General features: G+C 39.6%; 1 protein-coding gene across 3 annotated transcripts in view; it reads right to left on the bottom strand.

Moving 5' to 3' along the window:
* Positions 1–25142, bottom strand: part of TAFA1 (TAFA chemokine like family member 1) — a 505935-nt gene that overhangs the window by 385705 nt on the left and 95088 nt on the right. The gene's annotated exons all lie outside the window — the stretch shown is intronic.

Here is a 25142-nt window from a genome sequence, read left to right as displayed (position 1 = left end):
AAAATGCATCTTTCCCCTTCACTCTTGTAAAAGGCTAAGGATTTAATCTGTTTTGGTCAGACATGGGTTGTCTGCCTACTATGGGCAATCAGAACACGTTCGTGGGTTGAGGAGGGAAGAACGAATGATATATGCACTTCCCCCACTAAGAAATGTGCAATCCAAATGTAGTGGGTATCATTCAAGGCGACTGAAGAGAAAAGGGTATGATTCTTTTTTTTTTTTAATATATGAAATTTATTGTCAAATTGGTTTCCATACAACACCCAGTGCTCATCCCAAAAGGTGCCCTCCTCAATACCCATCACCCACCCTCCCCTCCCTCCCACCCCCCATCAACCCTCAGTTTGTTCTCAGTTTTTAAGAGTCTCTTATGCTCTGGCTCTCTTCCACTCTAACCTCTTTTTTTTTTTTCCTTCCCCTCCCCCATGGGTTTGTGTTAAGTTTCTCAGGATCCACATAAGAGTGAAACCATATGGTATCTGTCTTTCTCTGTATGGCTTATTTCACTTAGCATCACACTCTCCAGTTCCATCCACGTTGCTACAAAAGGCCATATTTCATTCTTTCTCATTGCCACGTAGTATTCCATTGTGTATATAAACCACAATTTCTTTATCCATTCATCAGTTGATGGACATTTAGGCTCTTTCCATAATTTGGCTATTGTTGAGAGTGCTGCTATAAACATTGGGGTACAAGTGCCCCTATGAATCAGTACTCCTGTATCCCTTGGATAAATTCCTAGCAGTGCTATTGCTGGGTCATAGGGTAGGTCTATTTTTAATTTTCTGAGGAACCTCCACACTGCTTTCCAGAGAGGCTGCACCAATTTGCATTCCCACCAACAGTGCAAGAGGGTTCCCGTTTCTCCACATCCTCTCCAGCATCTATAGTCTCCTGATTTGTTCATTTTGGCCACTCTGACTGGCATGAGGTGATATCTGAGTGTGGTTTTGATTTGTATTTCCCTGATAAGGAGCGACGTTGAACATCTTTTCATGTGCCTGTTGGCCATCCAGATGTCTTCTTTAGAGAAGTGTCTATTCATGTTTTCTGCCCATTTCTTCACTGGGTTATGTGATTTTCGGGTGTGGAGTTTGGTGAGCTCTTTATAGATTTTGGATACTAGCCCGAAAAGGGTATGATTCTTGATCAACGCAGAAGCTGAGGCGCCTGGGTGGTTCACTCTTGTTTTCAGCTCAAGTCATGATCTCAGGATTGTGAGTTGGAGCCCTGAGTTGAGCTACACGCTGACAGCATGGAGCCTGCTTGGGATTCTCTCTCTCTTCTTTCTCTCTCCCTCCCCTCAAAGTAAATAAATACACTTTAAAAAATGAAAAAAAAATGCAGTAGTTTAATCTGGAAGGAGTTTCTGGAACAGAAAATTCATTTTGATATTCTAGTAAAAGAGTAACATACTCAGCTGCTTCTGAAAGAGACCCTGTCCTCTTCCTTCAAAGCTTTAGGATAGTATCACCTTTATAGGCAATGAGCAAAGAACACTGGTCCCCAAATCAGCTGCCCCTTTTGAATCAATTGTGATGACTAACATCAAGTGCGGTTGTCCCCAAATTACCCTCCCACTCAAGATGTGAATAGACAGACAATGTGATTGGTTGGAGCCCAAGACTGTTCTCGCTCCTATCTACTACACGATATCCACTGCAGTTTGAGATGCAAGAGTCAAACCAAGTCCAAGGTAGCACAGGAAAGTGGTGTTGGTTGACACCTAGTGTTTAGGAAGGACTTATTTAGAATTTCACATGCCTTATTTCATTTAGTCCTGACAACCGCTCCATGGGTTAAGTACCACTAATATCCTCATTTGCAGATACGAAAACATGAGCTGTAGGTCCAAGATCACATACAGCTAATAAACAGAAGAGCCAGCCACTGCTGAAGAGCTTGTAGTCTTAACCACTCTATGTTCAGTTTCCTGTGTTGACATGAGTTGGGACAGAAATAGATGAGTGCAGGTAAGATGAGGCTTGCTGTTAATTGGAAGGGAATCCTACACCAGATTCCAGGCATTATTAAAATGCGGAAGTCAGATCTGGCATCACTGTAGGAACTCAACTTTTTTTTTTAGGGTGTTCTGGTTGTGAAAAAATTGTTGAGGTTCCAGAAACCTTCTCGTTCATCCTATTTAAAAAAGCAGTCTAAATATCCCAATTACAATGAACAATTCCATACATTTAGTTTAAAAAGAAGAAGCTGACAAAAGACCACAGACTCTTGTCTTTATAATAACAAGACACATTGTGCCTACAGTGAATCAATATTTCCCCATAATGGCACTTGTCTCCCACTGAATTCCTGGCAAATTCTGCAGAGGAAAGCAATGCTTACAGTACATTGTCACTTTGGTATTTCAGGGGGAATTATTCATCCCCACATATTATTGAAACAGTGCTCACTTTACAGAACCAGTCCCCAACTCTAATTTCCAATGGTGCATATTTCTCCTCTTACTGCTCTTTAAATGCACAATTAATTTCTAAGGTTAATTGATCTCGTATTTGGTACTTCAATATCTGCATGTGTTAACATAAATAAATATATATAATGATAGATGCAACAATGTAGTAGAAATTCATTTCCCCATGGAACTCATTAAATACAATTAAAATACGCTGGTAGTTTCCAGAATTCTAAAGGTACACCAGTGCAAATCTAAAATATTGGACAAATACAATTGGATTCTACGTGGCCACACTCAAGGAGAGTGATTCACAGAACAGAGGAATTTGCACATCCTTGCTTTCTTCACAATTTCCCCCTTGGATGATGGCATTTGGAGCCATCCCCCTTGACTGAGTCAAGTCCCCCAGTCCTAGAAACTTCTAGCAATGTCAAATATATCCTAATTCTACCTGAAAAAATTTGCAGTGATTCAGTGCCCAACTAAGTACAACCTCACTATTATGGAAACCAACTATTGATAATAACAACAATGGAGCACTTAGCAATACTACTGAATGTCTGCCACAGGGCTGGTGCTGTGGACTTTCCACTGTGCATTCCTACGGCTATCGGGACTCACAAGCAAGCTGTGATGTGGGATAGATACGCCCTCTTGACTTAAGATCAAACTCTCTCTGGCTGAATGTCATCTGACAGGACATTCACTCCTTCATCTAATCATAAAGTTGAAGGGACAATGAAAAACAGGAGATTTGGAAGAAAACAAAAAAACAAGGTATTTATATGAAACAATGTGAAGTGACTGAATGCTTGAGGGTTTTTGTTTATTTTGTTTTGTTTCTTTCTGTGCCTAGAAGTCTCTTAACGTATTATGAGGGAAAGGAAAGATTTTCCTACGAAGTACTCTTATTTCTAGACCTTGAGAAACTAGTTTGGGAAACAATAAACCCCTGACATAATGGAAAAATCATTCTGGTGCTTTCACTCTTGTCTTTTGAAAACTTGTATCCTTGAAAACACTATTATGAGATTTTCCCCTCAGCCAAATCCTTGGGGCCTGAGTGGCTGATGGCAGGTCCTTAACAAACAGGTGAAAAGCAGAATGAAAGTACCCTTTGAAATTTCAGCGAACCACTGGGCCAAAATTCACTATCAACTGAGAAACAAATTAATTGATCCACACTATATCTCATCAGAATGCTCACTGAAGGAGGAGAGAATCCCACATACCAGGTGATTTTTTTAATTACACCTTTTTGATTTGTATCTACCCAAGAAGGAGACAAATCAAGAAAAAGAAAAAAAAATCCCCTGCTTTTCCCCCAGGGTCTGTTGTTCACCCCATCCCCTTTCTCCATTTAGGAACCCAAAACATATATATTTCGTTTCCTTCCCAACCTGCTCATTTAAAAAAAAAAAAAAAGAGAAGTAACAAATGCACTCTGTGAATGGGGTTGCCATGGAGAAGCTGTTCCAGGTAAAGAATAGTCACTACAGAAAAGTGGCGTGCAGCTTGTCAGCAGAAATGCTGCCGCAGCCCCAGAGCAATCATGATTCTGCCCCTGCTCATTTAAATACAACAGGGTTCTGCAGGTCTCCAGAAAAGGCTCTGTCCCTTCGTGGGGGGGCCTGGCTTTCCAGAAGAGCTGCATCCTGGCTGTCTGTATTTAAATCAAAGCACATTTCAAAAGCATGTAGACACTGTCATATTTAAGAGAACCCTAATGAAAATCCTGTGTTTAAAGCTTTTCCTCTGGTTTCAGAGCATCAGGTTTACTTACAGTGGGATCAACTCATAGAGTTCTAACTTGGGACCTCTGCCAGTGCGAAGGAAATAAAGGTCCATTGTGAGCTGCTTTAGTTTTGACTCTTCTCTTTTTCTTGAAAAAAGGCATCGGCCCAAATCAGAGGAATAAGTACAAGTTTACCTTTCTGGAGTCCAGCCTTTTTCTCTGCTGGTTAAAAATTATTATTATTTTTTTTTTTATTTAAAAAAAATTTTTTTTAACGTTTATTCATTTTTTGAGACAGAGAGAGACAGAGCATGAATGGGGGAAGGTCAGAGAGAGAGGGAGACACAGAATCTGAAACAGGCTCCAGGCTCTGAGCTGTCAGCACAGAGCCCGATGCGGGGCTCGAACTCACGGACCGCGAGATCATGACCTGAGCCGAAGTCAGACGCCCAACCCACTGAGCCACCCAGGCGCCCCCAAAATTATTTCAAGACTATGTAAGTAAATTTAGGTTCCTTTATTAGACCTCAGCATAGCAGCTCAGGTTTCAGAGAAAGGAAGTATGTTTAAGGGGGCACGAGATACACACACATACCCTAAATATGCAGGAACCATATACATCTATCATCATACCTAAGGTTGTTTCAATGTAAAATGGAAAGAGAATCTTGATATTTTGGAAGGAACAAAGAAACGGTGATTGCGACTCAGTTAAGACTTGTTCAAATAAACTGCTATTCAGCAAGCCCTCATGATCTAATCCTTCAAGAATCGGCTTCTAGCTTTGAGCATGCAACAAATACCACTGACATTTCTTAAGTATCTATTATGTTCCAAGCACGAGGCTGGATCCTTTATATTCATAACTGTGTTTGGTCCTCAAAGTAACTCCATGGTGGTTTACAAACAAGAAAATAGTGGTTTAGGGGCGCCTGGGTGGCTCAGTCGGTTAGGCGACCGACTTTGGCTCAGGTCATGATCTCACTGTTCACGAGCTCCAGCCCCTCATCGGGCCCTGTGCCACCAGCTCGGAGCCTGGAGACTGCTTCGGATTCTGTGTCTCCCTCTCTCTCTGCCACTCCCCTGCTTGCGATCTCTCTCTCAAAAATAAATAAATAAACAACAACAATAATAATAATGATGAATAAGGAGGAGGAGGGGAGGGAGGAGGAGAAGAAAACAGTGATTTAGAGCGGTTAAGCAACTTGCCAAGGCCTATTCTTCCATACTCTGGCCAAGCTGAAGGTTCAAACCTGGGTCTTGCAGACTCCTGCAGAGTGTGTGTTTCTTCCTCCATGCTGCCAGAAAATCAGGAAATGACAAAATTCAGCTGCAGGACCGCAGCCACGCAAAGCACGTGCCCCATCACTGAGGACTGGGACAGCATCAGAGAAGAAATGATGTAGGCTTTGTTTGGCCTGGGCTAGGTATCCCGGAGATGCATTATGGCAGACACTGCTGGACGACCATCTGAAATCTACTCTCCCCGGCTCTTTGCTAACAAGTGGCAACATGCCCAGCTTCACTACTACACTTGCCAGGCTGCTGTACAGACATGTGTGGTGAGTGACATGTAATCAAAAGCTTCGGGTAAGGTTTGCAGCAAAGTTTTCTAAAAGGGTCTCCTTTGGCCAGTCTGTGTCTTCTTGCTTTTTCACCTGCCTGCACACCCATCTCAGGGCTGAAAGGTGGGTGACAAGTCATAATAATCAGAGAGGAACTCAGAAGATAGAGACCAGGGATTAAGAGACTTCACTAACCTGAAGACAGTGATTCAAGTCCTGGTTTCTTGTTTATGTAAAAGAAAATTACCGTGAATCTTCTTTAAGCCAGTTTTACTTAGGGCTTCTGTCATACAAAGTCAAAACCAGCCCAATTGAAACCTCCATGGCGTTAGAATAAGAAAGAAAAAGGAGTCAGAATTCGTTCCTTTGTCTTCCCAGTGCGATGATAGCGTCCCGGAGGCTAGAGACCTTATCGCTTACATCTCCTTTTTTGCTTCCCCCAATACCCAGAACTTTTCCAGATAAACAGCAGAGTCTATAGTCACTTGCTTACTTAAGCCAGTAGATATTTTAGAAAAGAGCCAAGGAAGGTCTAACTTTCCGGATGTCATTTTTTTTTTTAAAGCTAAACCCAATTTAAATACTTTAAGAAAATATACCCTGGATGGATTCCAATAGGCCACTGACACTGACTGACAGTAAGCACCATCTACCTGAAGAAAACAACAACCCAGAATTAAATTTGTCTCTCAAAACGACACTGGCTAACAAAGGAAATATGTGGATATTTAAATTATAGTTGGCAAAGAAACGACTTTTTACGCACACACACACACATGCACGTGCACACAAACACACACCTATCAGGGGTCCTTGTAGAAACTCATCCCACTAAGAGTCTGAAGGCAACTTGAGTGTCGGTCTCCTGATTGAACCCCCTTCTCCCTCTAAGGACTCACTATGGCCTTGTTCCCTTTCAGGCCATTGGATCTATTTGCTTTTGAAATCTCCAAATTTCCCCCCCACCCCCAGTGCCTAGTTTGCATACTTACTCTCTCCTCTTGCACATGCCTTGGGAAACCTGGGTGGCTCAGTCGTTTGAGCGTCTGACTCTTGATTTCGGCTCAGGTCATGATCTCATGGTTTGGTCAGTGAGATCGAGTCCCATGTCTGACTCTGCACTGGCAGCACAGAGCCTGCTTGGGATTCTCTCTCTCTCTCTCTCTCTCTCTCTCTCTCTCTCTCTCTCTCTCTCCGCTCCTCCCCTGTCCAAATGCACACACACTTTCTCTCTCTCAAAATAAACAAACAAACATTTTGTAAAACTAGAAGGCATTGCTCTACAGCTGCTTAATCTTCTCTAAAGCCACAGTACCCCCACTGGTAAATGAATAAAAGAATAAAATCTCATCTGGTTGTTGGCTAGATTCTATGAGGTTACAGATTAACAAGCCTGGCATAGTATAAGCTTCGTGAGATATACTCAATCAGTAAATATTGGTGGCCTTGGTTGTATGACTCCATCAAAATTCAATCTCATAGCAACACTTATTATAGCTCTGCCTTTACTCCAATCAATTAATCAGGGATCTCCTTTTAATCCAATTAATTAATCCAATCCAATTAATCAGTCATCTCCATTGCACTATTCATTTCAACGAATGTCCACTCTTATTCTGATGCCCAGCCCCAATCCCACACTCTCCAAGAGTCCAGTCCAACCACTATGACATCAGAAATGCCTCCAAGTTTTGCATTCCATCCAGCCCCTGGGGCTTTACAAACTGAACTTGAACCACAATGCTACAGTGATTCTAAGACATGAGGTTGAATGCTGAAGGTTGTATGCAGCCCAACGCCCTGCAGCAAGACACCCAAACACCAAACACCCACCTGCGCTCAGTAGCTGAAACCTGTATTCGCTCTGTGGATTTAACAGTCCACAGCAACAGCGAAAAAGTTTGCTTAAACCACCTCAGAGCAACACTAGTAAGTACAGCAGCAGATTGAAGAAGGGCAGCAGCATGGTGGTGAGAAATCTGAAAATAAACATAAAGATGTTGGAAAGGTGGGACTTGAAGGCAATTCACCTATGCTCTTCCTCTGGGGAGAATAGAGGCAACTGACTGCCAGCTCAAACAGTTCTGACAGCCACCTTAGAGCCAGACTCTCCTTTTGGGAATGAGTATGAGTCCAGGGGTGATTCTAGAGAGATGACATCATGCATCATCCAGAGTGTGGGAGAATGTGGGATCTCCCAAGAGGAGCTGTAGGAATAACTGATGAGTATAAACAAACAAATAAATAAATAACCACTACTTCATGATGGTTTCAAAGATCACATGTGCAACCAGTCCCATGTCGCTGCAAACAATTACCCAGGGAGACCCTAATTCCCCAACTCATTCATTACACATGGACTGGTTTCCTAAAATATTTATTAAGGCATTATGCTGGTACTAGGGATAAAATGGTGAATCTTCAGAAAAAGTCTCTACCTTCATGGAGCTGCTCATCCTTTGGGACAGACCGACATCAAACAAGTCCATCAATGAATGAACAAGAGAATAACAGGTTATGAAGGAAAAGGACAGGGTGATGGGCTGGAGATGAGCTGGAGAGGTGACAGGGAGGGCTTTACAGGGGGCATAATATTTGGGCTGAGACAGTCACAATGAGAAGGAACCATCTCTGCAAAGATCTAGTGCAAAGAGAGTCTTGGAGGCAAAAGGAACAGAGGTACAAAGGCCTTGAGGCAGAAAAGACTTGGTGTGCTTGGGGAAGAGAACTATGACAATACAGGGAAACCGAGACAGGAGAGGTTGAAGTGGACAGGAGCCAAATCGGAAGAGCTTTGGAGGCTGGAGTACAAACTCAAGGTTTTACTCTAACAAAGGAAGGTTTTAGAGCATTGCAAGGGCAAGCCCCAAGCTCTGCTGTGGCTTGGATTCAATGGAATAAGAGAAACAGGGAGACGACTTAAGAGGCTGCTGTGGAGGCCTGTATGGTTCAAGTGAGTCTGGGCAACGGCAGACATGGGAACAAATGGCAGGATTTGAGCTGATCTTGGAGAAAGAACCACTTGTGGCTTTTACCCAAAGGCCTCGCTACTCCAAATGTCAGCAGCAAGCTGTTCAAGTGCCTGAAATTTCTGAAATTATATAATTAAAAAAGAGAACGGGTTATGTTCAAAACTAACTCAAGGCAGAGATTTTAGGAAGTTTTGCTTCCAGCTTCAGCTTCCTGAATGCATGGCTGCTTTGTTGTTGGCCAACTCTTTAAACTAACTGAGGTGCGGTGGGTTCTACATCCCAGGGTCTGTCCCAGGCTACCTGGAAGGGTTGTTGTGAAAAGTTAACTAATTAATAACAAATAAAGTAAAAGCCTTTAAGGCTCTAGGCCAATATTTCCCAAACCAAAACACGTTTGTCCCAAGAAATAAGAAAATAAACACTGCGTAGTCAGACACAGGTATAGGCTTCTATATCACAGGACTTATCAGAGCCTTTAATGAATTAATGGGTATGTTACCGGCCAATATTATACTGCATTTCTCAAAATTATTTCAAGAAGGAGGTTTTTTTTTTCCCCTCTCAGACCACCTGGTTGCAACTGCCATGGAACCCAGTTTGGCAAACACTGTATTACAGAGATGGAAAAGACTATTACTGAGACACCAGGAGCCCTTTTAAAATCCAGAATCTGCTAGCAGGGATCATGTATTGCACAACTTATAATTGTCAGGGCTTTGGAGAAGAATTACCAGGTTAGGGAGTCAGCATCTTGCCTAGGTGCCAAATACATAAGGTATTGATCACACAATAAGAAGAAAAGAGATGCCTAGGTAACACGTTTTAGAAATGGAGCCTCCCATAAACCATAGACGAAACCTGTGAAGTAGCTGTATTGATCTCCACGTAACAGATAAGAGAACTGGGCTTGAAGGGGTTGAGTGACCGACATCAGTACATCCAACTAATGTGAAACCAAGAAGGGAACTTCTAACCATTATACCAAAGGCTCATTAAAAAAAAAAAACAAACAAAAAAAAACAAAAACAAAAAAGAGTATAGTGACACACAATGTTACAGTAGTTTCAGATGTACAACATAATGATTCAAGTTTCTACACGTTACGTTCTGCCCACCACAAGTGCACCTACCTCTGTCATCATACAACTTTATTACAGTATCATTGACCATATTCCCCACGCTGTGCCTTTTATTCCTGTGACTTATTCATTCCACAACTGGCTAGTGTGGCACCTGTTCCAATTCTAACCACAAGGAGCAGCAGAGAGCAAGACTGTCAAGGGTTATTTAAACCCTGGCTTACCCACTTACCAACTGTGTGATGTTAGGCAAGTTGCTTAACCTCTCTGAGCCCTGGCTAACTCTTCTGCACCAGAAAGATAGTAACAATGCCCCCCATCCACTCTTAGGTTTGTTATGAGGATGAAATGGGACAAAAAAGTACTTAGCTCAGCTCCAGGCACATTGGGAGACCCTATTAAGTATTCAGTCTTGCTTACTATTTTGTATAGGATATTTAATTTGTATGTATAATTTGGGATGTTTCAGGGGCAAAGGCCCCCTGCGGGAATTCTGGGTGCCAAAAGATGAGGAAGAGCTTCACACTTTTCAGAGTTTTGATTAGCATGATTTATTCTGATGTCAAAGTCAAGGTTTAAGTGACAAAGCACAAAAGCTACACATTTTCACTTAATCTAGGGAGACTATCTTTTTCCAGAAATCAGCTTTGAGTAAAAGACTATTATTTTTTTTTTCTGGGAGCACTCAGTTTAAAGTTAACTCACTGAGCCTGAGCAATATGAAGAAAATTGGAAACCTAGTGAGAGATAAAGACTTAGCTCCGGATGTCTAAATGATTCCCAAAGTATTGCTCTAAGTACCAGATTTTCTCTCCGTGGAGCGTGCCCACATAATAGCAGGTGGGGACAAGAACGGGAAGAACGGATCATGAGAACGTGGTAGACAACCAGGAATGACATGTGTGCATATGTGTGGAGGGAGTCTGTTGTGACTATGAATAAAGCTGCTGATTTAAAATCATACCTATTCTCGCCTTAGTTAAATCCACAAGCATCCAGTTTTTGACCTTTAAAAAACAATATCATCTTGTTCACAGTCCCCTGTGAATTGCTTGTCTACTTAATAAAATTGTTGCCTGGCTCATAAAGTTGTGGCTGAAGTCCTGCCTCTTAGCCATTAACTTCAGGATCTGAGCACAGTCTTCTATTCATTACACTCTTACGTCTCTTAGCAGAAAGATGTAGAGTCTTGCTTAGAATTGGATTTGGATGGCCTCTGATCTTGATGAGTTTAAATTGGAAAACAAGATGTTAGATTAGTATAACGACTATGTGGAACAAAGTGTTCGGCCTCTGGAGTCAGCCTGCCTGACTTTGTGTCTTGGTTCCACTACTAAAGGCAAACTCTCTAAGCCTGTTAATTCAGTTGAATACCTGAATAATAATAATAATAATAATAATAATAATAACTACACGACATCAGTACCTGATTACGAGCATTAAAGGAAAAGTAGGGTACCTGGATCATAAACACTCGCTATCATTATTGTCACCACCATCACCATCACCATCATCACCATCACCACCACCATTAATCATTACTATTATCATCAATCACCACCATTCCCACCACTATCAGCAACACCATCATCATTACCACCATCATCACCATCACCACCACAATCATGACTGTCAATCACCACCATTGCCGTGACCATCATTACCACCATCATCACCATCACCACCACAATCATTACCGCTGTCAATCACCACCATTGCCATAACCATCATCATTACCACCATCATCACCATCACCACCACAATCATGACTGTCAATCACCACCATTGCCATGACCATCATTACCACCATCATCACCATCACCACCACAATCATTACCACCATCAATCACCACCATCCCCATGACCATCATCATTACCACCATCATCACCATCACCACCACCATCATTACCACCGTCAATCACCACCATCTCCATGACCATCATCATTACCACCATCATCACCATCACCACCACCATCAGGACCACAATCGTCATCACCACCACCATCACAACCACCATCATCAACACCATCACAAATCTACAATCACCATCCCCACCAGCAGCACCGCCATCTTCACCACCATGAGCACTACCACTGTCAGCAGCAACAAAAATGTCAAAGTCCACACAAACCTATAAGCCCGATTCTTTTGAAAGTCTGTGTTGAAGGATTCTTCAAGATCCACTTAATATCTCCTTATCTTCTTTCGTTTCTCCCAAGCCCATTTTAACCTGTGCTTATGTTTTCCATGTTACAAGTAAAAGCAATTTTAAGCCTAACAGGAAGTTAATCAAGAGCCATTGTGGCAGCTAGCTGTGGTCTTTAACAACCCCTATTTCTGCCTAATTTAGATAGCTTAACTCAAATGTTCTGCCCTCCATCCCTTTTCTGACATTCATACACTATCAATGGCCTTCATATTTTCTGGTTAATCCCTAAATGAGACTCATCGTCTTTTAAATATTTATCTGTAAAGATTTCTCCTCCCCTTTAGTTACCAAATGAGTCTACTCAGATCTACTCAGGATCTTCAGAAATATGACTGCTGAATTTTGCTTGGGGTCTGATATAGCAAAAATCAGTTAATAAAGCTCATTCATGAGTTTTCAGTTTATATTAACTGTTCTTGCAGTGAAACCCTGTTGTACACATTTTATATTTTCAGGGTAGGTAGTAATATCATTATTCTAAACCAATATTCAAAAATACTGAGTTCATCAGATTCTGCAGACTAAATCTCTAAAACTCCCATCTTCCTCTTTTTAGAAAGACAGAAATTATGAGCCTATTATATTGAAGAGTTCACACAAACTGCTCTTCTGTAATGAAACAGGAACATGACCACTCAGTGAAGAACATTCCACATTCTCAAGTCAGGCTGGCAGGATTGCTGGGTCATTATTGTTAGTGAATGAGGTGCATAGTCAAATGAACCCCCATCTAACATGATGTGCCTCACATTATAACCTCCCAGGGTACAAATATCATCCCATGATGTATTCTTGACTATGCATTTGGCCTATAAACTCTGTATTTTGTCTATAAGCTCCCTCTTGCTCTGTATTTGATCTATAAGCTCCATCTTTGTCTATTATTCCAGCCTGGGACAGGGCCCATAACAGAAAATCAATGGATATTTGCTGATATGTAAAGCATGTTTATGTTTGGAAATATATAATTTTTGAAAACATAGACAGCCATCAAATTCACTATTTGTTTTCCTTCAGGATTACAGAGGAGAACTGAATGATCTCCAAGACTAAAGATGGAAGTAACCAAGCAAGACATGAGAGCCTTCCAAGGAAGATTCTGACAACCAGCTGCCAAGTTACTGGTATAGCACTTAGTAAAGAAAATTGAGCAGTGCACAACTGATGTGCTCATTATCAAAGTCTACGAGGCATATTTATTTGTTTGTTCACTGATTGAGTCATTCAACTAGCATTGGCTGAGTGCCTATAGTGTGCTAGGCACTGGGGGCTCAACAGTAAATAAAGGAAATGGAATTTACAGATTTGCACAATGGCACCGGCTTTGGCATTAGAGTTTTAGAGCAGCATATGTGTCTCAGTTTGGGTCCCAGAAATCAGAGCCTGAGACAAGGACTTATGTACAGGTAGTTTATTGTGAAAGTAATTCTGTGAGACAAGAACAAGGGAAGAAGGAGAGTGACACAATAAAAGAGCAAGTCAAATATAAGTGAGTGTTTTGAAAGTCTGTGTTGAAGGCAGTAGGGGCTGCTGAGAACCCACTGGGGCCTCTGAATAGCACACACGGCACTTTCTAGAATTGTCCACCAGGAAAGTTGGAAGGCTGCAGTGTTTATCCACTAGTCAGCACTGTCTCCATTGGCTAAGGGTTGTTTGCAGGCTACCGTTATACACGGGCTGAGTGGGTTCCCTGGAAAAGACCTTGAAACAGAAAGCAGGAAGGCAATGAGCACCCCTGAGGCAGGTGCTGCCAGCATGAAGGGAATCTGAGCCCCTGAGGCACCGCCCGCCACAGCTGTGGCTAAAATGAAGGGTAAATTGGGGAACCGCAACTTGAGACACCAAAACCCAGTGACTGTCATTCTTTAAGAAGCTTTAATGAGGGCCCGCTTCCAGGCCCTTTGCTAGGATACTGTCTGTGAGCTTGAAAAGACAAAGGGCTTCCACATCTCCAATTATACCCATCTTTAGGCAGGGACTGTATCTCTCCAGCACACTGAGAACATCTTTCAGCTCATAGCCACAGACCAAAGAAACTTTTCTGGTGATGAGATTCACTGTCCCTTTTTAAAGCATATTAAATGTTAATTTTCAAAACAACAAAAAATGGTAGTAGTAGTAATAATAATAATAATAATGGTGATAATGGCAAAAAATACACACGCACACACACACAAAAAAACACACAAAAAACCAATAGGACAAATGACTCTATGTACCAGGCTCTCAGAGCTTTACATATATCATCTCTTTTATTTAACCTCCACTAATTCAATGACATAGGTACCATTATTATCATCCCCATTATGTAGATGAGGCAACAAAGGTTACAAGAAGTTATAAGATATGCCAGTGAGATGCAAGGCAAAGACTGAAACCCACAGTCAGATTTGAGTCTTCACTCACTACAGCATTCTGTGTCTGGAAGCCTAATGGAGAACCTGAGCGTTGCCCCTTGTTCCAATCATCTGCATTTTTTCACACCTATTTCTTCTATATAGTCAAGTGCTTTCAGATATCATGAGTCTCAATCGATGCCTGGTGGAGGCAGAAAGTTGTTTGTTTCTGTTATAGAACTGAAAAGAAATACAGAGCTCATCCACTATGACCCCAACCTCAACCCCCCACCCTTTGTCCTTACCCCCTTACCCATATTTACAGATGCTCCAAGAGAGCAAAAGTTCCATGGGTAGGGATAGAGCAGGTTCCAAAACTCTTGTTTATTAGTAAAGGTTCTAGGAGCCCAGGCTCTGAACTCAGACTTCCTGAGTTTGAATCTGACTCACGCAAGTTCTCCAAAGCATTGATTTTCTTACCTACAATATGGGCATGATAATAGTGTCTTACGTGTTAGATAGTATTTACAAATTCTGTAGCACAGTCTCTTAAACTTGGAAAGCATTGGCTATTATGCTTATTCCCTCCACTGTCATATACCCTTTATGAAAGGAGCTCATGCTCCTAACTTAGAGAGTTGGGGCTCCAATTAAAAGTTCATGATGTGGGGCACCCAAGTGGCTCAGTTGATTAAGCATCCAACTCTTGATTTCACCTCAGGCCATATTCTCACGGTTCATGAGGTCTTGACCCCACATCGGGCTCTATGCTGACAGTGAGGAGCCTGTTTTGGATTCTCTGTCACCTCCTCCCTCCACCCCTCTTCCACTAGTGCTTGCTCTCTCTCTCTCACTCTCTCTCAAAATAAATAAATAAAATTTAAAAAAATTCATGATGCTATGAACATATCTTCCTCACAAATGCACATATGTACCTAATGTTTCAGACGGTCTCAGGGACATCAAAACCTACTAAGCATCCTTATGGGCCACACAGGGATATGTTGAGGGATTCCTAAAGTCTGTAGTGAATCAAACACACTTTAAAAATAAGTTTCGTTCTTTATCAAAGTGTAAACGTTGTAGAGATATTCTCATAGTACAGCTGGTTAATTAAGAAAGCAAAGGTAGCCCATAGTATCCGAACAAATAACTACTCTATTATTAAACCTACAACCAAATATCAGGTGAGCAACTATACGGATTTAGAAATAATTCCCGTGGACACACTGTTATACCACTTGGTTGTTAAACCTATCGCAGACCAAGCCACTATGCTAAATGAGAAGAGATGAACTCAGGCTGAATGAAATAAGTCCAACTATTTAATTGAAATTCTCAAGAACAGACCTCTGCCATTTCAGACAACTGAAAGAGTCTTACCAGACCTGGAGGTCCCACTGCATACCTGACTATGCACCATGTTGTCTTGGGTATACAATAGGAAGAATTCTGTATTATCTTAGGAAGGGCTCTTCTAGGGGTTTTGTGCAAATTGTGCAAGAGGAAACGACTGCTTCCCATTTTTCCCTTTAGAGTCCTTCACCCATCTCTTCCTAATAGACAACATCCCTCAGGCACTCTGGGAAATATTTAAATGAAGTAGAGCCTTTGGCAAACCTTTAAAGGTACCAAAGGCAGCAGCCCCCTTTTTCTATGCTTCTTGTCAACTTTTTTCCCCGGTGAGTACCTCTTACCTTCTTAACTTTTCTGCACTTATAATGCATCTTAGCATCTAAGGAGGTGAACCTGAAAATGAGCATGATGGAGAGTTGCCAAGGGAGAAAAATAACACATTTTCCTACGGCAAGAGGAAACGCTTGCGTGAGAGCTATCTAGGGTGGGGAGGAAAGGAAGGAGGAGAAGAACGGAGGAAGGGAGGAGGAAGGAATCTATAGAAGTATTTTCAAAAATGAAGGTTATTTTCTTTACTGCTATTTTCAGTGGGTCAGCCCCCAGTACCCAGTGAGTCATGAAATTTCAATGAGTCATGAAAATACACACACACACACACACACACACACACACACACACACACACACACACATAAATGCCATGAAGTAAGTTAAGGTGAATAAAAGCAACTGAAGTCTTAATATAAAAATAAATAAATTTCTCATTTATTTCAAGTTCTGCTTATGGAATTTTAAGCAACTTGCTTTTTCCAGGCTTTGCTTTTTACAATGAACACATAAAATATGCCAATGGCAAACTACTGGGTTTATCTTGACATTGGTTTTCATCAGAACATGGCCCTAAATTCATATTTAACTTATTTTCTCTCCTCATACAGGAGTAAGTGTTCCTGTCATGTGGATTGCTTAAGCTGCACATTATGTGTAGCTCCATATAATCCTTTTCATTCTATTATCGTCACCTCATTTATGATTCCATTCCAACCTGCACTTCTCCTGGGACATATGCGATTATTTAATCTTTTATAACTTACACTGCATAGAAGACAGAACTCCCACTGGGCCACTGTATTTATAAATATGATGAAATCTATACATTATAGGGACAACTTCCCCCAGTTATTGGCGTCATTGCCTTGGCGGAGATGAAAGACTGGCTGTATAATTGAAAAGGAAATTCTCAAAATCATTAGGAAAGTTAGATTACATAGAAAGCCTTGGAACTAAATGATACAATGAACAGTTGTATCAGAGACCCAGACAGAGTAGAACATCATGAAAATTTGACTCTGGAGTTAGATAAAATGAACTTTGAAACCCAGAGACGTGACTTATTAGAGACCTCAGCTTTCTTCTTTCTAAAATGGAGATAAAAAGAACACCTACTTCATGGGATAGATGTGAATATAAAGGGACTATATACCTCAGGCTTAGCAGAGTGCTTGGCACACACATATGGAATACTCTAGAAACACTGGCTGCCATTATTATCAGATACAAAGGACTACAATATATTTGTAAACATCCTGCAATTAACCTTCCTCCATGCTTTCAAATGATGACCCCGTACAAAATTCCTATCAAAAATCATACTTAAGTTTCTGGAGGGAAAGAAGGGTACTCCATTTTTAATTGATTATCATTTGTTGTTACAAATCACAGTGCATGTATTTTAACTGATCTAGATGACAAAGGTATTATATTGAACAAAATAATAAATTATGTCCATTTATGTTAGTATTTTTATACTCAGTCATGAGCACTGCTTCATTGTGGGAGAATTGGAAAACACATGATGACTGAATTAGGAACGCCACGGAGGACTTAGTATCCCAGCTGGTTCATTCACACCCCAGACACATACTGTTCTTATTCAATTACAGCCTGTACATTCAGTTCAATAGTGTTCTTCAAAAACCTTGTTAGTGAACTTCAAATTTCTTGGAACGCCAAAAATAAGCTTGATTATGTGAAAGATCCACTGACACAGAATAATGAGTACTGCAAGAATTTTAAAAACAGAGGAAAATATTCATATTTTGTATTATTTAATAATGATTTAGCCAGAATATCCTGAGGAATCTCTCTCTCTCTCTCTCTCTCTCTCTCTCTCTATATATATATATATATATATATATATACACGTATGTATATTATGTATTATATATATAATGATATTATTATTCACATTCTGTACCTATATTCGGGTATATTTTAAAATTCTACATCAAATCATGTCCTATGAAAAACTAGGATGAAATGCATTATAAAGAGTATTTTTCAGCCCACGCTGAAACATTATTAGCAAGGAAACTCAGTATTCTTTTCTTTATTAAGACTTGGAGAAATTTACACCCTGGATTGTCATCCCCATACTGCTGACTCAGTAATAGGAAAAAGCTGCAACAAAAAAATAAATAAATAAATAAATAAATAAATAAATAAATAAATAAATAAAGCTACTGGAAGAAAGAAGACACTATTGACTCCATGCAGGATTTGAATTTGCAATTTAGCGCTCCATCTAAGCTAAAACCATATAAATCATATAAATCATATAAAGTTCTTAAATGACTTTTAATTAACTTTCCAGGCATTTGACAATAAAAAAATGGAGCCAGACCTTCATATTCCTAAAGGTGATAGGGATTTGAGAAAAGTACTTTAACACTTTTAGTACTTCACATAATCCTTTTATTCTCTTAGGGGAACTGAGTCCTCTGGGGATATCTCTTATCATATGTTCTAGAATAACCACCCCCCAAAGCCTCATGGAAAAACAAGTTTTTTCCATGAATTTTCATAAAAGAGTAGGCCTACAACAACACAGAAACCTGAAGGTGGAGAGTGGTATCTTCAAAAGGCCCATTACCCAATAGTTAGAAACCTCACCACAGGTAAGATGAGGCCATATCATCTCTGTAACTCTCAGGTCAGGAAACAGATCCAGACACAACTGTTAAGGCTGTGGAGGCAATGTGAAAACTGACTGGTGTAGTTTGCAAGCAAAAAGGGCCACTTGAATATTCTCCACTCACTCTCCAGATTAAGGATACCATAGTTCTCTTAAAAGAAGAATGGAATGAAAATTCCTACTGGGCATTTACATATGGATATACTTTTTCCCTTTGTTTTCACCTCTAACTGTGGTTTACATAAATGTATTTTATAGGATTGCAAGGAACTATGCATATTACACCATGTTGGTGACCCTGAATATCAAAACGAGGTTGCAAAAGAAGGATAAAGCTGGATGTCCCACACTTTTCTAATTTCAAAACTTATTACAAAGTTACAGAAATCAAAATGGTTTGGGGGGCGCCTGGGTGGCTCCGTTGGTTGGGCGTCCGACTTCGGCTCAGGTCATGATCTCACAGTCTGTGAGTTCGAGCCCCGTGTCGGGCTCTGAGCTGAGCGCTCGGAGCCTGGAGCCTGCTTCCGATTCTGTGTCTCCCTCTTTCTCTGTCCCTCCCCCACTCACGCTCTGTCTCTCTCCCTCTCTCAAAAATAAATAAACGTTAAAAAAAATGGTTTGGTAGTGGCATCAAATCAGACACATAGACCGATGGAATAGAATACAGAGCCTAGAAACAGTCTTGCATATATCGTCAAATGATTTTGGACAAGGGTACCAAGAGTTTGCAATGCACAAAGGACAGTCTTTACAACAAATAAGTGAATATCCACGTGCAAAAGAAGGCAGAAGGCAAAAGTTTAATCCTAACCATACAGTATATATAAAAATTAACTTAAAATGTATCAGACCTAAACATCCAAGCTAAAGATATAAAGCTCTTAGAAGAAAACATAAGGGAAAGTCTTCTTGACATTGTATTTGGCAATGATTTCTTGGATGGGATACCCAAAGCACAGGAAGCGAAAGTAAAAATAGATAAATCAGACCGTATAAAGTGTAAATTGTGCATCAAAGGACACAGTCAATAGAATGAAAAGGCAACCAGCAGAATGGGAGAAAATGTTTACAAACTATACATCAGATAAGGGATTAATATCCAAAATACATAAAGAACTCCTACTCAATAACTGAAAAACAACTCAATTAAAAAATGGACAAGAGAGTTGAATAGATATCATCTATTCAAGAGAAGGTGCACTAATGGCCAATGAGCACATGAAAAGATGCTCAGCACCACTCACTGTTCATTGGGGAAATGCAAATCAAACCCATAATGAGATATGACTTCACATCCATTGAAACAGTCACTATTTTGTTTAATTTTTAAACTTTTATTTTAGAGAGACAGAGAGAGTGTACATGCAGGGGAGGCACAGAGGGGGAGAGAGAATCTTAAGCAGGCTCCATGCTCAGTGCAGAGTCTGGATGGGGTGCTGGATCCCACGCCCCTGGGATCCATGACCTCAGCTGAAATCAAGAGTCAGATGCTCAACCAACTGAGCCACCCAGGAACCCCTGGTTACTCTTTTCTTTAAAAAGACAGAAAATAGTAGGAAAACTAGAACCTCTGTGCACTGTTGCTGGGAAGGCAAAGTGGTATAATCATTTGGAAAATGGTATGGCTGTTCTTTGAAAAATTAAAAACAGAATACCATATTATTCAGCAATTCCATTTCTGAGTATAATATACCTAAAAGAACTGAAAGCACGGTCTCAAAAGAGACAATTGTACACACGTTCATATCAACGTTTTTCATAATAGCAAAAGGTGGAAGCAACCCAAGGATCCATTGACATGAATGTATAAACAAAATGTAGTATATACAGAAAATGGAATACCATTTAGCTCAAAAAGGAAGGAAAGTCTGACACCTGCTACAACATGAATGAACCTTGAAGACATTATGCTAAGTCAAGTAAGTCGGCAAAAAAGACATTGTCCGATTCTACTGATACAAAGTACCTAGAACAGTCCACTTCATAGAAACAGTAAGCAGATGATGGCTGAAAGGGGCTGGGGGAGAGAGAGAAATACTGAATTACTGTTGATGGCATGGAGTTTGGAAAAGATGAAAAAGTTCTGGAGATTGGTTGCACAACAGTGTGAACATAGTTACCTTGGCTGAATTGCACACTTAAAAGTGGTTAGGATCGTACATTTTACACAATATGTATTTTACCACAATTTAAAAAAACTGGGGGAGCCGGGGTGGCTGCAGTAGTTAAGTGTCAAACTCTTGATTTCTGCTCCAGTCAGGATCTCACAGTTTGTGGGATCGAGCCCCGCATCAGGCTCCATGCTGACAGCTCAGCGCCTGCTTGGGATTCTCTGTCTCCCTCTCTCTGTGCCCCTCCCCTACTCACGCTCTCTCTTTCTCTCAAATAAACTTAAAAAAAAAAAAACAACTGACGAGTCACTTAAGAAAAAATCAAAGTTAGTTCTGACGATAGGAAATTTTCATTATGAAGTAATGAAAACTATTAAAACCGAATCCTTACATTAACCAGTCATTCTACTATATTTCCTGGTTATTTGTTATCAAGTTTTGTGTTTATAAAGTAATAGAATTATAAGGAACTATAAATATCAAGTAACCAAGCTTTTTCCAGTTATTAAAGAAAAAGCTGAGAAATAATGCTTGGAGATGGGTCCCACTTCACAAGTTTATACAGAGCTAATGGGATTACAAACTTAGAGACCAGTCCTCTGTACATTCTGTTAACTATCTATTAAAAGCTAATGTACTTTTATCCCTGAATGCTGATAACCTACCATGGAATCCAACTGGGGGTTATAACAAATCATATTATCCACTCTAATATACCACATTCCATCCTTATTAATTTGGCTTTTCACTGAACTCATAATCTGATATATTATTGCCAGTTTTCTGAGAATGAGAACTGGACCAAATCTCATATACGTAATTAATGTGCTCCTGAGAAGTTATGCTTAACTTGATTCTCATACTCCCAGACCTCACTGTACTTTAGCATAACCAAAACCCCAGACTGGCTGCAAGAGAAAATGAAGGGCACTTAATGCAGTGAGGAAAGGAAGTTTGCAAACACAGACCACAGTATAATAAAACAATTAATTAAAGGTAACATGCAAAAAGAAATGTATTTGGGCAAAAGAGAAATGCTTAGAGACACTAATAAAATGATTATTTCATTCATTCAGTATTCAACTGAATATATTATAGTTATTGTTATATTATAACAATATATAATATTGTTATACAGTGGAGAACCCACTATATTATAGTTATTGTTCTAGATCAGGGATCAGCCACTGTTTCTGTAAAGGAGCTGATAGTAAATATTTCAGGTTTTGCAGGCCATACAGTCTCTGTCTCCAACCTTTCAACCCTGCCACTGTAGCATGAAGGCAGCTATGGATAATATGTAAGCCAATGGGCAATGCTGTGTTCCAATGACTTTATTTGTAAAAATAGGCAGGTGGGCTGGATTTGGCCCATAGCCATAGTTGCTAACTTCTGTTGTATATATTAGAAAATAATATGGAAGTAAACCCAGTAATATTATTTTCATGAAGCTTAACTTCCAGTAAAGAGGCAAGGGGAAAGCATACATACATACATACATACATACATATTCAGATGCTATTAAGTGACATGACATTATGCTCTTTAATGACAGAATGTTCCAACATCTTCTAAACTAAAGGTTTTAAGATCTGGCAATTCAACAGATTGGCAGAAAAATTTGTCAAAAATTGAGACTACAGGGCTTCATCTGGGAAAACTTTTAATTAAGTAGACCTACCACAGACCTCTAGGAAAAAGCTTGCAGAGCGTCCCTTTTAAAAAGTTCTTGAGGTGAGATCTCTGATTAAACAACTTTTGTTTCTGTAAGTATTATTGATAACAACTCAATTATTAATAACAATTAACAATTGTTAACTAACAAATAACAATTATTAATTGTTAATAACATTGAGAGAAAAACAGAGAAACAAGCTGAATCAATGTTCAAATAATAAATAGCTTTTTCAACACACAAAGGCCAACACATGTGCATTATTGTAAGTAGCAGAGCTAAATGGTATACTCGTCCTTCTTTTACGTAAGAAAGCTAAACCCATTTGCATTACGTGCATGATATGAATTCTATGTTCTTCTTTAAGGCTTTTTCAACCTGACGTATTTTTGTCAGAGGATAATTGTACATATCTATACCACAGGGTAGTTTGTCCCCGAATTTCGTTTTTACCAGAAATATTTTATGGTAACAACAGGGCATGTGTTACATGAGTATTACAAGCAATTCCAAATCGTCCCCAGATACACTCAACGGGCTTTGAATCAGATAAATAAAACAATCTTCTTGTCATAAAAAAATGAGACATGGGAACAGCTCATAGGAAAAAACTGATAAGGTACAGGCACTTCCTGATTTGCATCCGGCTGTGTTTTCTGCTGACACGTCCATAACACTGAGAGACGGGGACACACATCCAGCATGGCCGAAACTGCCCAGGGATCAGGGAGCAAAGCCTCGAAGAACTACCTCAGCTAATGTGGGTTGCTACTTAGATCACGTAAAAAACCTCAACCTGGTCCATCAGATGTCATCTCTCGCTAATTCGGGGGCTCAATATTTGGGCTCTGTGCCAAAATTGCTGTACCAGCATCTTACTTCAACATTTAAAGGACGACTCAGAGCCATCTGGTCAACCAGCCTTTTACTTTATAGACCAAGTAGTTGTGGTCATAGCAGGGGGAACGGTAACAGACTGCTTGGCTTTTCAGCAACATCGTCACTGCTATTTTTTTGCCCACAATTGCTATTGAACTCCCATGATGCCTCTCTGTCTCTTTAACATTTTCATTATGAAGTATAACATGCTTTCTGCAAATGCATAAAACATAATTGCAGTAATTAATAAATTACCATATAGCAAACCTTCATGTAATCTTCCCCCAGGCCAAGAAATAAAATTTTGCCAGCATTCCAGAAGGCTCCTGGCTGCCCCCTGGCACTTAAAATCTCCTCCCTCTCTGATAAATGTAACCATAATCCTGACTTTTATAGTCATGGCTTCCTTGCTTCTCTTTATACTTTTATCTCCAGTGAACTATAAATTATACTATAGTTTAGTTTTGCCTATTTCAATGATATAATTATATCCGTTATAAATTTCTGTGCCATATTCAACATATGTGATACTTCGTGTTGCTGCTCTTGATTGTAGTTTTCTTTTTCATAAGTGTATAATATTCCATTCTATGAATATATCGCTGTTTATCCATTTATAAATCGATGGATACTGGTTGTTTTCAGTTTAAGACTCTTATAAATAATGCTGCTATGAAAAGTCCTGTGTATGTCTCTTAGTATACAGATGCATGTGTTTCCTTTAAATATGTAACTAAAACGGAAATTGCTAATCCATAAGGTATTTGTATTTTCAGCTGTGTTAGCTGATTTCAATCTGTTTATCAAAGTGTTTGTGTCATTTTACATTCCTACGGGAATCCTATGAAAATTAAAGTTGCTTCATATCTTTATCAGAAACTTGGCATTGTTAACTTTTAATTCTAGCCATTCTGGTAGGAGTCTCATTGTAGTTGTGTATTTCTCTAATGATTAACAAGATTGACCTTCTTCTCAGATGTTTATTGGTCACTTGTATATACTTTTGTGCACAGTGCCTGCTTGTCTATTGTTTAACTGCATCAGTTAATTGTTGCTGAGTAACAAACTATTCCACACCTTAGTAATTTAAAACAAACTGAAAGAGGACATTTTCAGCATTTAATCATTAAATATAATATCTACTTGTGTTTTGGTGACTATATTAGATTATATACTCTTTTTGTTGTTTCCTAAGAGTTTTTTAAACTATGAAATAACTTATAGTTTTGTCACATCTTTGCATTAACTGAAATGACTTCCCTCTTTTATTCTGTTAATGTGTTATATCGGACTTAAAATCTATCAAAGTTAAGCAACTTTAAATTTCTGAATAACCTCTACATGGCAGGATATATCAGTCTGCTAACATTGTTTAGGATTTCTGCATCTACACTTACACATGAGACTGCCCTATATTTTTCACTTTCTGTAACTCCATTTTTGAGTTTTGACTAATTACGCATACCTCCTAAAATGAACTGGGATTGTGGCAACTTTTAATATTTTAAGATTAGTTGTTTAAGATTATGTTACTTCTCCCTTAAATGGTTGAACTGACAAATCAACCCAAGCATCAAGTGTCTTTTTGGCAAAATTTATTTCTCTGCAGATAGAATTTCTTTCATTGCCATAGGACCATGCATACTTAGTATGAACATTCTGTGTCAGTTTTAAGTAATTGTATTTCTACAGAATATTTTCCATTTTATTTACATTGTCAAGTTTATTGGCACAAAGCTCATCAACTGTCCCTTAAATTTATAGCTGTAGGATATATGATTAGGTTCTCATTTTTATCCCTGATATTACTCCCCCTTTAAAAATT

The sequence above is a fragment of the Panthera pardus genome, unplaced genomic scaffold (genome assembly GCF_024362965.1).
Source record: "Panthera pardus isolate Hobbes unplaced genomic scaffold, ASM2436296v1 HiC_scaffold_8, whole genome shotgun sequence".
Lineage (NCBI taxonomy): Eukaryota > Metazoa > Chordata > Mammalia > Carnivora > Felidae > Panthera > Panthera pardus.
Note: the sequence above shows the minus strand (reverse complement) of the source record. Positions and strands in the feature narration are given on the sequence as shown.